Source organism: Phoca vitulina, unplaced genomic scaffold (assembly GCF_004348235.1).
Source record: "Phoca vitulina isolate PV1807 unplaced genomic scaffold, GSC_HSeal_1.0 scaffold33, whole genome shotgun sequence".
In the NCBI taxonomy this organism is placed as follows: Eukaryota; Metazoa; Chordata; class Mammalia; order Carnivora; family Phocidae; genus Phoca; species Phoca vitulina.
The window spans coordinates 574,131-587,652 of NW_022589736.1; the positions used below are offsets into that span (position 1 = coordinate 574,131).

The window sequence follows — 13,522 nt, forward strand, 5'->3', positions numbered from 1 at the left end:
CCTAGTTATGCCTGTCCCGCATCCCCATCCTCCCTAATAAAATGAAGCTGATCACAAGAAAAGTTCTCAAGAACACAGCCCTCTGCCTGGTCCCATGGGCACCATGTCACCATGAGAGTTATGATCGCTCGCCTTTCCTACCCACACGTGCATACCCCAAGTCCAAGCCCCTCACACCCAAGGAATGGCTGGGCGCTGCGAGCTGCTTCGCCAGCCTCACAGCAGGGGCCGGCCTACATCAGTGCTGCCCCTCTCCTGCCAGGAGCCCCCCCACGGGCACGCCCAGCCCCTACCGTTCGGCCCCCACTTCCCAGTACCAGCACCCCACCATCTCCCCCTCCCTCAGAAGAAGATCCCCTTCTGTGTTTCTCCCCTACCTCCTGTGCGGCTGGTGAGGACAAGCTTCAGTAACTGCCTCACCACTGAGAATGGGAAAGATGTGTCTGTGGCGAAGCTTGCTCGAGAACGAGGAAGGACAGCTGTTCTCAATTGAACTGGCTACAAGAATCAGTGCCACTGACTTCTGGCACCTTGAAGCCTCTGGAAAAGGTGTCACCATGTCCCCCCCAGCTCCTCTCAACATGCATCTCATTCTGTACAGATGAGTGTGTGGTAGACAGTAAGCAGGAGTGCTACCTGCCGTGCTCCCTCACCTTTTCAGAGTGGGGATGACAAGCAGCCCTTCACAAGAGCGACTCTGACAGGAAGACAAGCACGAGTCTTAAACAACTGATTCCTAAACAACTGATTCCTAAACAACTGATTCCGAGAGGTGCCTGGATGACTCAGGTGGCTGGCCGGCCGGCAGGCTCTTGATCCCAAACCCACAACGTGGGACTCCATGCTGAGTGTGAAGTCGGCTTGAGGATTCTCACTCCCTCTGCCCCTCCCCCTGCGCGCATGCACAAGCACCGCTCTTAAATAAATCTTAAAACAAACAAATAGGGCGCCTGGGTGGCTCAGTTGGTTAAGCGACTGCCTTCGGCTCAGGTCATGATCCTGGAGTCCCGGGATCGAGTCCCGCATCGGGCTCCCTGCTCGGCAGGGAGTCTGCTTCTCCCTCTGACCCTCCCCCTCTTATGTGCTTTCTCTCTCATTCTCTCTCTGTCAAATAAATAAATAAAAATCTTTAAAAAAAACAAACAAACAAACAAATAAACAAAACCCTGACTTCCAAGTGAACTTGTAAGAATACAATCCATTTGTAAACTGGGCATTTTCCGTACACTTTAACTTATTTCATACAAATTGTATGTAAAAACTTAAAGAATTTCAACTTCTTTGACAGTTTGAGTGTTGAATTCAACAGTCCCCTCTTAGAAGTACAAACTTTCAAGGGAGAATTAATTTGAAATCAAGTTACATTTTCATATCCACCAAAAACGTATTAAGTAAGTCTCAACTAGGGGCGCTGGGGTGGCTCAGTCGTTAAGTGTCTGCCTTCAGCTCAGGTCATGATCCCGGGGTCCTGGGATCGAGCCCCACATCGGGCTCCCTGCTCGGCGGGAAACCTGCTTCTCCCTCTCCCACTCCCCCTGCTTGTGTTCCCTCTCTTGCTGCGCCTCTCTCTGTCAAATAAATAAATAAAATCTTAAAAAAAAAAAAAAAAGTAAGGCTCAACTGAACTATATAGTACACTGCTCACCCACTAAGAGTTAAGGAAAATATCAGCATCAAAATATCCAGTATCTACCATTCACAACTGCTAAAAGTAACAAATGTTTTTGACACACAAATTAAAACACAAATAAACTTGGGACAAAGGAGAACAAATGACCCACAGATTTCCTTCGCACGTCCCACCCAGTCTCAGGCACCAGACAAGACAGCTTCACTAACCCTTAGGAGACTGCCAGGTAGATGGAAGCTTATTTTAATTTTTTTAAAGATTTTCTTTTTAAGTAATCTTTACACCCAACATGGGACCCAAACCTACAACCCCCCAAGGCCGAGAGTTGCATGCTCCACTGACTCAACCAGCCAGGCGCCCCTGGAAGCTTATTTTGAAAATACAGAGCCCCATGTTTTTAAAGCACATCTCACAGTCAGTAATCAGTGGTGGCAAGACGGCCCTCACTGGGCAGGTGGGAAAGCGCAGGCAGGGGTGAGCAAGCTCAGCCAGGCCAGAGGAGGCTGCTGCCAGTGTCTGGGGAGAAGCCACAGTAACTCCCAGGGCTGCCACGTCTACACAGGGGACAGAGGATGGGGCTCAAGCTGTAAAGGTGCTCTTGAGCCTGAAGTGGTTTGAAGTGGTTTGAAGGTGGTGTTAGGATGGGAAACTCATGGTTTTTCCTCTTTTGTTTAAAAAATGTACTTTAAAACACTTCACAATGAAAAGTGATTTATCCACACATCCCACCGAACACCTACTAAGAGCCCAATCCTACCTGAGCCTCTGGGACAAGAAGGAGAAAAGGCAACAGCACCTGCGTGGACACCAGGAGGCAGAGGAGCGGGATTTGCAGGAAGAGGACTAACTGGCAATTCTCAGATCCCTCCAGATGTTTCTTTATCTGTGTCTTATCTTTATCTCTTCAGGAAGGATAAAATGCAAATTAAGCAAGGATTTCAAACAAAGACGGAGCTTGGGGAGTCTGACGCCGGACTCAGGGCTGGTGTGATGAGAAAGTCTTTCACCTTGAGGGGAAGGCCACATCTCTGCACAAGCCAAGGATTCAAAGCTGTGGCCCTACACCCTCCATATGCGAGCAATGCAAGTAGGTTCTTGAAACATGTCTTGGCTCCTAACGATTTTACATTTTTTTTTTTTTTTTTAAGATTTTATTTATTTGACAGAGAGCACAAGTAGGCAGAGCGGCAGGCAGAAGGAGGGAGTTGCAGGCTCTCCGCTGAGCAGGGAGCCCGACATGGGGCTCGATCCCGATCCCAGGACCCCAAGATCATGACCTGAGCTGAAGGCAGCCGCTTAACCGACTGAGCCCTCCAGGCGCCCCGGGTTTTTACATTTCTACAAACACACTGAGGAAGAACCTAATTCCATGACACCACAAGAATAAATATCCAAACTCTTAATCATTAGTTACTAAGCTGTCTAAACCTTCTTCGTATGAACTAGTAGTCTGGGCCTCAGATAGACAAGTTACAAGAAAGAAGCATTAGCATGAAACTGTTGGAACTTGCACTCCACAGGTTCGGATCTCAGCTCTGCTCCTCACTGGCTGTCTGACCTTGAACAAGTTACGTCAGTCACCTCTCAGTGGCTCAGACTCTCCACCTCATAGCCAAGGATAAGGAGAACCAGAGCTCCCAGGCTTGCTGTAAGGATTTATTTGAGAGAGAGAGAGAGCACAAGCAGGAGGGGCAGAAGGAGAGGAAGAGAATCTTATAAGGGCAGAGCCTGACACGGGGCTCGATCCCACCACCCCAAGATCATGACCTGAGCAGAAACCAAGAGCTGAACTACACTCAACCAACTGAGTTACCCAGGCGCCCCTTGCTGTGAGGATTTAATGAGTTAATCTATGCAAAGCACACCAGCCAGACTACTCAGAGGGAGCACACTAGAAGCACTTTTACGATTAAATAACACAGAAGACACACAAAGGTTTCCCATCCAAGGGTCATCAGATCATAAATTAAGCCTTTTGAGGCAAAAAATGAAGCCCATCCCCTTCACAAATGTGGTTTATGTGTCTAAGTAAAATGGAATCCACTATATACGGTCTTGGGAGGCCCAATTCTAACTCTGAGGCAGATAAAATGATACAGGAAGGCTGAGCCCCCTAACCACCAGGAGAGAAACCACGATCAAAATCAGGCCCTTCTATGGTCAAGATGCTGCCACGCAGCTTAAGGTTCCAGCCAGCAACCTCTCCTTGGGAAAGGATCCCAAACTCAAAAAGCTAAGTGGTCTTTAAACACTGTCTGGGCAGAGCATGCTCTGGGGCTCTGAAACACCCTGAGAGAGGTATAGGCGAGACACCACACCGTGGGAACACCTCCCGCGAGGCCCCTGTATAAAAACAGGTGGGAAGCTGCCCCCAATTCGGCCAGCTCACCCCCAAAGGAACACTGCTCTCACATCAACTGGGCTCAGTGGCAAAGAATATTTCAGTAAGAACCTCCTCCCACCCCAAGAGATCCCACAAAGCAAGGCCCAGCAACCACTGCTGCCTCCCCAACAGCCCCAACTTCCACCACGAGGAACAACTGTGGTGCAGTAGCAAAATCCAGGACCCAAGTTCTAGATTTGTGACTTAGCTGAAACCAGGGGTAACCATGGGGAAGCCACACTCTCTGAACCATAATTTACTCTTCTATCAAATGAGCTTGATAACATCGACCCAGCCCTTGAGGACTGCTGAGTGCCTTCAAGAGACAAGAGCAGGAAGCAGCCTGTGAGGTGTGTCGGCAGACCGGGCGTGGCTAGGACCTAAGGTGGCGGGAGGGATTCTCGGCCTGGTGCCTGTCTGCCTGAGCTCCTAACACACACTGGGCCACATGCTCTGCGGGCCACACAGATCTTCAACTGCAGGCAGTCAGGGAGCTGGCCCACACAAGATTAGTGGCCACCAGTCCTCCAGTGCAGCACCACACAAAGCCAAAGGCAGCTTCTCCTAACCAGTGTGGAACCACATTCACCAGCAGAAGCTCCAGGTGGTCAGCAGGCTGGATTTAAAGAAGACCAGAGTAAGACTGTTTCCATTGTTCGACGGAACAGGGTGGAGAAAGGGCAAGAAGGAAGGGAGAAGCATTCAGTGGGTAATCCCTGAGGATGCCACTGCACCTGTCTTCCACGCTGTCCTCCAGCCCCTTGGAGCCCGCCCCCCAGCAAGAAGCAGGAGAGGCAGGTGGCAGAACACAAGGTCGGGGCTACCAGCCACCTTGGTCTAGTCCTCGGGCCTGACAGATGGCAGCCCTCAGCAAACACTGCCTCCTCACTGTTAACTCTGTACGGACGTCACCACACACACACTAGGCGACGCTGAAGTACAGTCTGCGTGGACACAGAAGCTCTGCTTACTTCCCGAATTTTGGAAGTGCCTAAAGGTAACCTTCACACACCATTAAGTTGATTAACATGAACATCAGGATGCCAGTTACCCCTGGACCGCAGGGGATAAGATTATAATCAGGAGGGTCACTCAGAAGGCTCCTAAGAACTTAGCCAAACCCTATGTTTAATGCAGGGTGGTGGGTACACATGTGAATCTGTTTATGTGCTCATTCTTTTAATTCCCCATATAATTATATATACCCCTTATAGGTACATCTTTACCACTGCTTAAGGTAAAATTAATGAAATGCTATTTTTTCTCTACTTCTAACAAATAATTAACATTTATTAAGTGCTTACTGTTTCCTACACACTCCTCTCAGCATTTTACACATATTATCATGGTTAGTCCTCAAAATAACTCTCAACATCCCCCCCCCCCTTTTTTTAAGATTTTATTTGACAGACACAGTGAGAGAGGGAATATAAGCGGGGGAGTGGGAGAGGGAGAAGCAGGCTCTCCGCTGAGCAGGGAGCCCAATGTGGGGCTTGATCCCAGGATCCTGTGATCATGACCTCAGCCGAAGGCAGACGCTTAATGACTAAGCCACCCAGGGACCCCTCACATCCCTTTTTTTGGGGACACTGACACACAAGGCAGATCCCTGGCCATAGTCCCACACCCAGCAGTGAAGCCACATTCAAACTCCACCCCAGTTAGCAGAGGGTGTCTCAGATGCTGATATTCCATATCAGCCAGGTAATGAAGAAGTGGGGCCCTAACCTGGCAGGCCCTTCGTGGGGTGCATTTAGTAATCACTACTATAAAACACCTTAGGCTCACACCCTCTGCCCTGGCAAATTCATATGCACAGAATCTAGCCCAAAGAATAAGAAATTCAGACTAAAATTTGCATTACAAAAACATTCAAGGGCGCCTGGCTGGCTCCGTCGGTGGAGCATACAACTCTAGATCTCAGGGTTGTGAGTTCGAGCCCCACAGTGGATGCAGAGATTACTTAAAAAACAAAAACAAAAACAAAAACAAACAAAAAGCATTCATTAAGAAATTACTAACAACTGGAAAACTGGAAACAGCCTTCGTAAACGTCCACCAACAGAAGCTCGCGGTTTACCCAGAGAGGACTGAAGCAGAGGGTTACAGAAAAGCTCAAGCAAAAATGTTAAGTGAAAACAGGAGACAAAACCATGTCAGGTCCAACAGGGGTCCCAATTTAGTTTAAAAAAAAAAAGAAGAAGAAGAAGACAGAAAGGAAACAATGAGGATTGCTGGGCCACTGGGTGAAAAACAGATCTTCTAGTGGGCTCCCTGTAACTATTAACCTTGTTAGCTGCCAAGGACAAAGTCCGACCTGGGCAGGGCCAACAGGGCTGGCACAGGAGCTCCCAGCGGGTAGGGGCTTCGAGAGGCCTTCTGAGTGGCCCACCCACCACAGGGGCCACTAAGTCCTCCAAGGACACTGGTGATATCACATGGGACCAACAGACCTTTTGAACTTCCAGGTTCACCAGTTCACTCATTCAACAAGGACTCACAATGTGTGATGAGATACTTGCTAACAAGATGAATAAGCTAGTATCTTTCTGACACAGATCCTCTGAGTGGGGCAGAAATCATTACCTACCAGTGGGGGCCCAGTGTGGAAATCCTACTTCTGCTTTTCAAGCCTGTCATCCCGGAGCTATATCAGAAAAACAGCAACATTTCAAAGACAATTAATCCATATACTTCAGATTTCATTTCACAGCCAAATAACCTTGGACAAAATCTAGAATGAATATGCATTAAAAGCTTTACTAAGTAAAATCTATTATTAGTCAGAAAACAATAACAACACTCTCTTGCCTTCTGTTTTGCTTTAAAATTAATAATTTAACATATTAAAGTTGACAACTAAGAAAGACTGGGTTTCTAATCTAAAACCACATTAATTATACACCATTTAAATCTGGACCTCTCACTGGGAATTAAACTCATTCAGCAAACGTTTTCCCCACAATCTAGTCTGGAAATCTGAGTGATACCTAACTTGGATCAAAAGGTTACCTCGTGAAGCGCTAAGGCCAGCAGATGCTGAACTGTTTCCTGTCCTACCCAGGGGAGCCAAACCCTGGGGGCCTCCTCTTTCCCACTCTCCAATTTCCGACCCCAGCTCCTTAGGGGAAACCTCCCACGGCCTCCAAAAGTCAAAACTTAAAATAAAATCTAAAGCACATGGGCACTTCCAATGAAATGAGGACCTTTCTCTGGGGTTCCAGCCCTACCATTCCCTCCCCTCTCCTCTGGTGCTCTCTGCTGGGCTGGAGCCCCTCAGTGCTTCCCACACACGTGACTGCTACAGCTGCCCCCATTACCTTCCCCTCCCTGATAATGACTCACTAACTGTGCCCTCTCTTCCTCCTGTGTCCTTCAACCTCATTGTGGACAGGGCTGCACTCCGTCCTTGCTGTCCCACGGCTCACGTACCTGCAAGTGAACATCTCCCCTGGCAAGGTGCAAGATTCTTGAGAGCAGTAAAGGGACCTATGGGAACTTCCCACAGTTCCTTAAAATGTCCTCGTTTTGTTTATCTTCCATCAGTTTATCCACACACAAACATATAATCACAGCGATATGGATAACTGTTATAGTAACCCTAACAGATTACCTATCCTGTAAGGAAAATGCCAGATTAATGTGGTCAGACTTTTTTGATTTTTAATCTTCTGAAAGTTCTCACGCCTTGAAATAGGAAAAAACAAAAACAAAAACCAGCCCCCAGAATGTCACTGGCCACATGAATAAATGTCATCTGGCAGGAACACCCCTCCAGCAGCAAACACTTGCATGGTTTGCAACAGCAGAAGAGAGACAGCGATGGCAGAACCCACCTTTCCTGACACCTGAAAAGGCACCATAAGCAGCTGCCCTCCCTTCCTGGGCTCCGTATCTGCAAATTTGAATAGTTTCTTACTGGGAACAATAATAGCCAACTGAGACTCAGAAAGACTGTCCCAGTGTTAATGGCTAACTCCCACAGCGGAACTTCACAACACCATCAGCGTGCAGAGAAAGATCTATTTTGTCTAGCATGACATTCATCCACACCTCCTCTCAACAACCAATTTAGAGACAGAAAAGGAGGATGAAAGCAGGAAGGGTGGGCAGGCAGGCCCATCTGTATTTGGCCTTCTCTTGGCCTTCAGGCAGGTCAGAGCTCTGAGGCCCATCTGCCCCTCTGCCAGGAGCCACCACCATCATTTTATCCGGACTGCTCTCCCCTTACACCCGTACCCTGTTTTCTTCCTATCAATTCCTACCTTCGTAACAGTCTCGTAGGTGCTGTGGTTATATAGAAAGGAGGTTGGAGAGGCAAATGTGTAGATGGGAGGGAAAATAAACCAAATTCAGGATTTTCCTGAGATGCTTATCTTCTGAGTTCCAGGCTAGAAAAAACTCCGAATTCTGCTCAGGGTTCAATCTAAAAGCCCCAAGTAACAGCCAAGTTACAGGTTCATCTGTGACTCAAGACAAAGGTCTTCAGACAATGAACAACTGTAGCTTCACCAGAAAGGAAAAAAGCTAAAAGAGAACGAATCAAACCCAACCACCTACTTTCATAAAGGCCAGGTGACATAACTCCAGCCTCCTGCCTGCAAAGAAAGCAGGAAGGGACTGGGCGCAGAGGACCTGAGCAGACCGTGGCAAATGCCCATTGGATCACTAGCTGCAAATACTGCAGAGGGACACGGACCTGGTCCTGATTAGAAACCAGTTCTATCAGGGAGTTCAGGTTCACTCTGCACCTGGGGACATCTCGGTCCCCGTGGTGTCCCGGGAGTGCCCAGGCTGGCAGAAAGCAGCCAGGACAGGCAGGCACCTGGACCTCATGCCAGCCCTGACCCAGTCCCTAAGTTAGAAGTCCTCCAGGTCCCAAGTATCTTCATCTGGAACTCGGGAGGATCCAACTGGGTGAGCATGAAGGTCCCTTCCAAAATGGAAATACGGGGGTTGTCCTACGACAAAACCACCAGTATCAGAGAGCAGAGCAGGGCCACAGGCCTAATTCCAATCAATAAGAACTAATCCTGTTTCACCTCACCAGTCATAAGTCCAGTACCCCTGATAGGATGCCCCTAGGGGCACCCTACCTCTGTGGGATGCTTCCTGAGCCCATAACCCCAGTGTCATCACCAAAAAACATCCAACAAACCCAAACTGAGGGACAGTCTACAAATACCTGACCAGTACTCGTCATGAAAAGCAAGGAAAGACAGAGTGTGTCCACCACCAAAGGAGCCCAAGGAGATGTGAGGATAACTGAGTGTGGCTGCCAGACGGGGCCCTGGGGGGAAACTGAGAGAGCCCCAACCAGGGCTGCATTCAGTTCAGAGCCCGGCACCCACGCTCATTCCTTAGTTTTGACAGATGTGGCGTGGCTGCACAGATGTTAACATCAGGGGAAGTGGGGTGACGGGTCTCTCTCAAATAAATAAATAAATAAATCTTAAAAAAAAAAGATTTTACTTATTTATCCGTCCGAGAGAGAGAGCACGCATAAGCAGGGGGAACATCAGGCAGAAGGAGAACCAGGTTCCCCGCCGAGCAAGGAGCCCGATGTGGGGCTCGATCCCAGAACCCTGGGACCATGACCTGAGCCAAAGGCAGATGCGTAACTGACTGAGCCGCCCAGGCGTCCCACCCCAAGTTTATTTTAAAAATAAGTTTGTTTGGAGGCTTTGATAGCTTCAAGAAAACTTAGACGATCTGAAAACATCCTGTCATTTAAAAACTTGACTCAGAGTCAGTGCCTCAACACTAATTTGAAAAATGTAGGTAGGGCTACTGAAGGAAAGTAATACACTTGAAAGATAGAAAAAAAACTAACAGAAAAAGTTTAGAATACATTTCCTAATACCACCACCGTCTTCTGTTTTTGGAAACAGACGTTACCCAGCACTAGAAATGGTGCTCCCTCCTCAAACTTCCTCCATACCTGGCTGCGCCCAGGCTGCCCGGCCCTTTGGGCTGCCCTGCCAGGAAAGCCCCTCCCTGCTCAGTGCACCTGGGCCCAGGTTCTTCTGCGCTCCTCTCTGGAGCAGCCCCACAAAGGCTGGCAGGGCAATGCCCTCCCCTTGGGGCACTGTCTCCCTTCAGCCCCTGGGGTAGGGCTGTGGTTGGTGGGGCTCACAGAGGTGGGCAGCGCATGAAGGCTGTCCTCCACCCACTAAGCTGCCATCTTTTTCACGCACGGATTCCTTTAGGCCCTGAGTGTGCAGCCCTGGTTCTTGTCCATGTCTCTTCTCCATCACCAACCCATCCTCACCCCCTTCCACCCCAGAGACACAAAACACAGTGCCAGCAGCTTGTGCGCAGGAGTTTCCCAAGATTAAAAAAAAAAAAAAAGTCATTTAGATTATGAGTTTTATTTTCTTTTTTTAGGAAAGAGAATAAAATGCATTCACAAATAAAATCTATATTTAGATACATATTTTTGAAGCTGTATATCTGATAATAACCAGCTACGTATACACAATCAATAGAAGACTATAATTTTGACCAATGTAAAAACCCCATGAAAGAAAAATGCCAAACTGCAGGAAGAAAAAACGAGTTAACAATGGAAAAAAAAGGCAGTAAACGCTGAGCTTCAGAGATCACGCACTGAGGGAACAGATTATTCTCTCAGCCTCCTGTCCAGCCTAAGTCACAGGCCACTCCGGGAGGAAAGAATGCAGAACAGCTCAGTGCTCACCCTCAAGGAAGGAAGCCAGTTAATAATGACAAGAGCCCGGAAATGAGCAGTTATCAAGCTCCTTAGCTTTCTAAGTAAGTTGGCTTGCAATCTTACCTGCCTCCCAGGGTCTGGCTGCTGTGACTCTCCAGATGAGACCTTCCTAAGAACACAGCTGAGCAGAGTCAGAGTCCCGGCAATTTTCCCAGATGGGCTGGTCCCCTCATTTCCCAAAGGAGGGCTCCATGCACCACTGCACACGGGAACGTCACTACTGCCCTCCTCCTAGGTTGGTGGCTCTCTCACTCACTGAGCATGGTGAGTGAGAGGTGCACAGGTCCACAGAGGGAACCTCTAAGACAAGGTGGGCTGCTTGGACACCCTCAGGACCATCAGCCACACAACCCCCCAAGGAGGCTGGCACTATACCCACCTGGAGCCACAGCTGTGGCGCTGATACAGCTGCACCCAACAACAGAGCACACGCCCCTTTTAGGACAGGACACTTAGAAATTCAAGCAAAGTCGAGGCCTGGGGAGAGCCCTCACCGACCCTGCCCAAAGCAGCAGAGAGAGCTCTGCCATTTCCCCTAAGGTCCCTACATCATACGAGAATAGCAACTTGGCTTCTGGTCAGAGGACTATTAGGGTGATCCTCATCCTCAGTTAGGGATCTTTTAAGAAAACTGTCCTCCTGATGGGAAAGCAGCTGCCTCTCATGCAGAGTCCACATCACCAACGCTGGCTCTTCTACAGGTTTGGTACTCAGGTCTGGCGACGGGAGGACAGTGGTCCGCCGCCGGCCTCACCCACCACTGCGGCAGTGCCAACAAGAAAAGCCTCAGCTCAAACACTACATGCTCCACACTAACAGTTTGCTCATCCAGATTTAATCCAACAATTGGTCGCCGAAACCTGCCAGGAAGAGCTGTAGTACAAAAAGAAACCGATACCTTTGAAATAAAGCCTTTCAAGGGTCATGAAGGTGATACAATATACATGTAGAAAAAACAAATATCCCCTTCTTCAATTGTATTTCCTTAGACGATGAAAGAGTGGGACATGAATCCGTGTTTTTACCATCCGATTCCTTCCTAGTTTGGAATGCTTTCATATTGGGCATTAAATAGGCGATAGTTTTATGATGAAACCCTTCCCCCCTCAACTATATACAGCTCTAAATACAAGGAAATCAGAATGTACATATAAGATTCAGACATGTTTTTGTTAACAAATAGCAAAAATGTTAAGATAGGTATGTGACAAATACACCACAGGAAACCCAGATATGAGAACCATGAGGAGAAAGCATGAAAAAGAGTCAGAGAAGCCATCTAGAGATTCAAGGTTCGGAAAAGATAAGGACATAACAAAGCGCAGAACCTGTTTCAGAGCTGACTATATAACAAAACCTGTTGCAGACCAAAGGGGGCAAGGGTGGGGGGGGGCACACAAAGAAGCTGATTGGTCAGAAAAGGCTTCACAGCCACCAGGGGGTAGTTTCCACTGAGGGGAATTTCTTCAGGCAAAGAGGAAGAGCCTAAAGAGGAGAACCTGGCAGCCCAGAACATCGTGGACACTATCCTGTATACGCTGGAAAGAGGGCACACGGCAGGGGCATCTGAGAAGGGACCCTCACTGAGGAGGAGCAAAGTGACAGGCCATGAGAGGCTGGGGGAAGTCCCAGGGGCACCCTTCCAGCAAATGCTCACTTCTCGATGCCCAGGAAAGGGGGACCCGGGAAGAAAGCATGAGGTGTTTTAAGCCCCACCGGCGGGGGGGGGGGGGGGGAGTGCATGACGAGAGCACAGTGTGGCCGCCCCTCCAGGTGGCATCCCTTCCTTCACTGCACGGCAGCATCCGCAGCCAGGCCACAACGGAGTCCACACACCTGCTTCACACTGGGTTCAAGAGCAAGGTCTCCCCCCAGGGGGGTGGGAGGCCCTCTGCTCCCCATCTCTCAGAAACAGGGAGGGACAGCAGAAAAGTTAACTGCGAGCCCCGTTCCTCAGAGGTCACCACTGCAGGTCAGAGCACACAACAAGAATTTCTGTAAGACTTCAAGCTTCCCTGCAAATCTTAGCAGCCTTCTCTGACAGCATCCGATATACAGCTGTCGCTTTGAGATACAACTCCCGCTGCAGTACAATTAATTCCAAAAGAGAAAAACAGGTTGAAGAATGAGACTTTAACAATGAAATCACTGTAACAACTAAGCTCTCATCCGGATGAATTCTGACTGAAATACTGCCGAGATGCACACACGCAGTTGTCTGCACGCAGCCTCTCGTCAGCCTTCTCCAACGTGGACAGACCTGCCACCAGCTCCACAAACATGCAGAGGACACAGACCGCCAGGACAAACCTCCCTGGCATCCAGACATACCTTCACACAACACCTTTAAATACTTGGCTTCCCTGAAGGCTGCAAGCTGATTCAAAGCACAGTGGCTGGTGCACCGGGCACCTGATCCTGTCTATGGGGCCACCAGGAACTATGTGTCCACCTTCATCAGGCCGCCAGACAACACTCCAAATGAAAACCATGCTTGTTTGGTCTTCCGTGGGCTGTGCAATAAGGCAGGCGCTGCTAGTGTAGGGCATGTCCCATCTTTTCCATACGCAGACCTTGCAGTGCAGTCAGCTCTCCTTCTGCTGGCCTATATGCAATCCAGCTATTTAAGCACAAACTTCCATCAGTTGCCCTGATGAGGGATATGAAAGCCACAAACATAGATCCTTTATAGCAAACTACCTCTCTTAAGACATTCAAAATGACTTGGAATTTCTTGGAGTAAAAAATCTCATTTAAAATTGGGAAAATTTTCTAC

General features: G+C 48.7%; 1 protein-coding gene across 3 annotated transcripts in view; it reads right to left on the reverse strand.

Moving 5' to 3' along the window:
• Positions 1-13,522, reverse strand: part of PDPK1 (3-phosphoinositide dependent protein kinase 1) — a 76,209-nt gene that overhangs the window by 58,183 nt on the left and 4,504 nt on the right. Inside the window, exon 2 of one of the 3 annotated variants that reach the window (XM_032425582.1) lies at positions 6,604-6,660. The exons of 1 other annotated variant lie outside the window; for it this stretch is intronic. The gene's annotated coding sequence lies outside the window, so the exon portion shown is untranslated. Of the gene's footprint in view, positions 1-6,603; positions 9,366-13,522 lie in introns of those variants that run through there. One more of the 3 variants, XM_032425581.1, reaches the window with a different exon arrangement.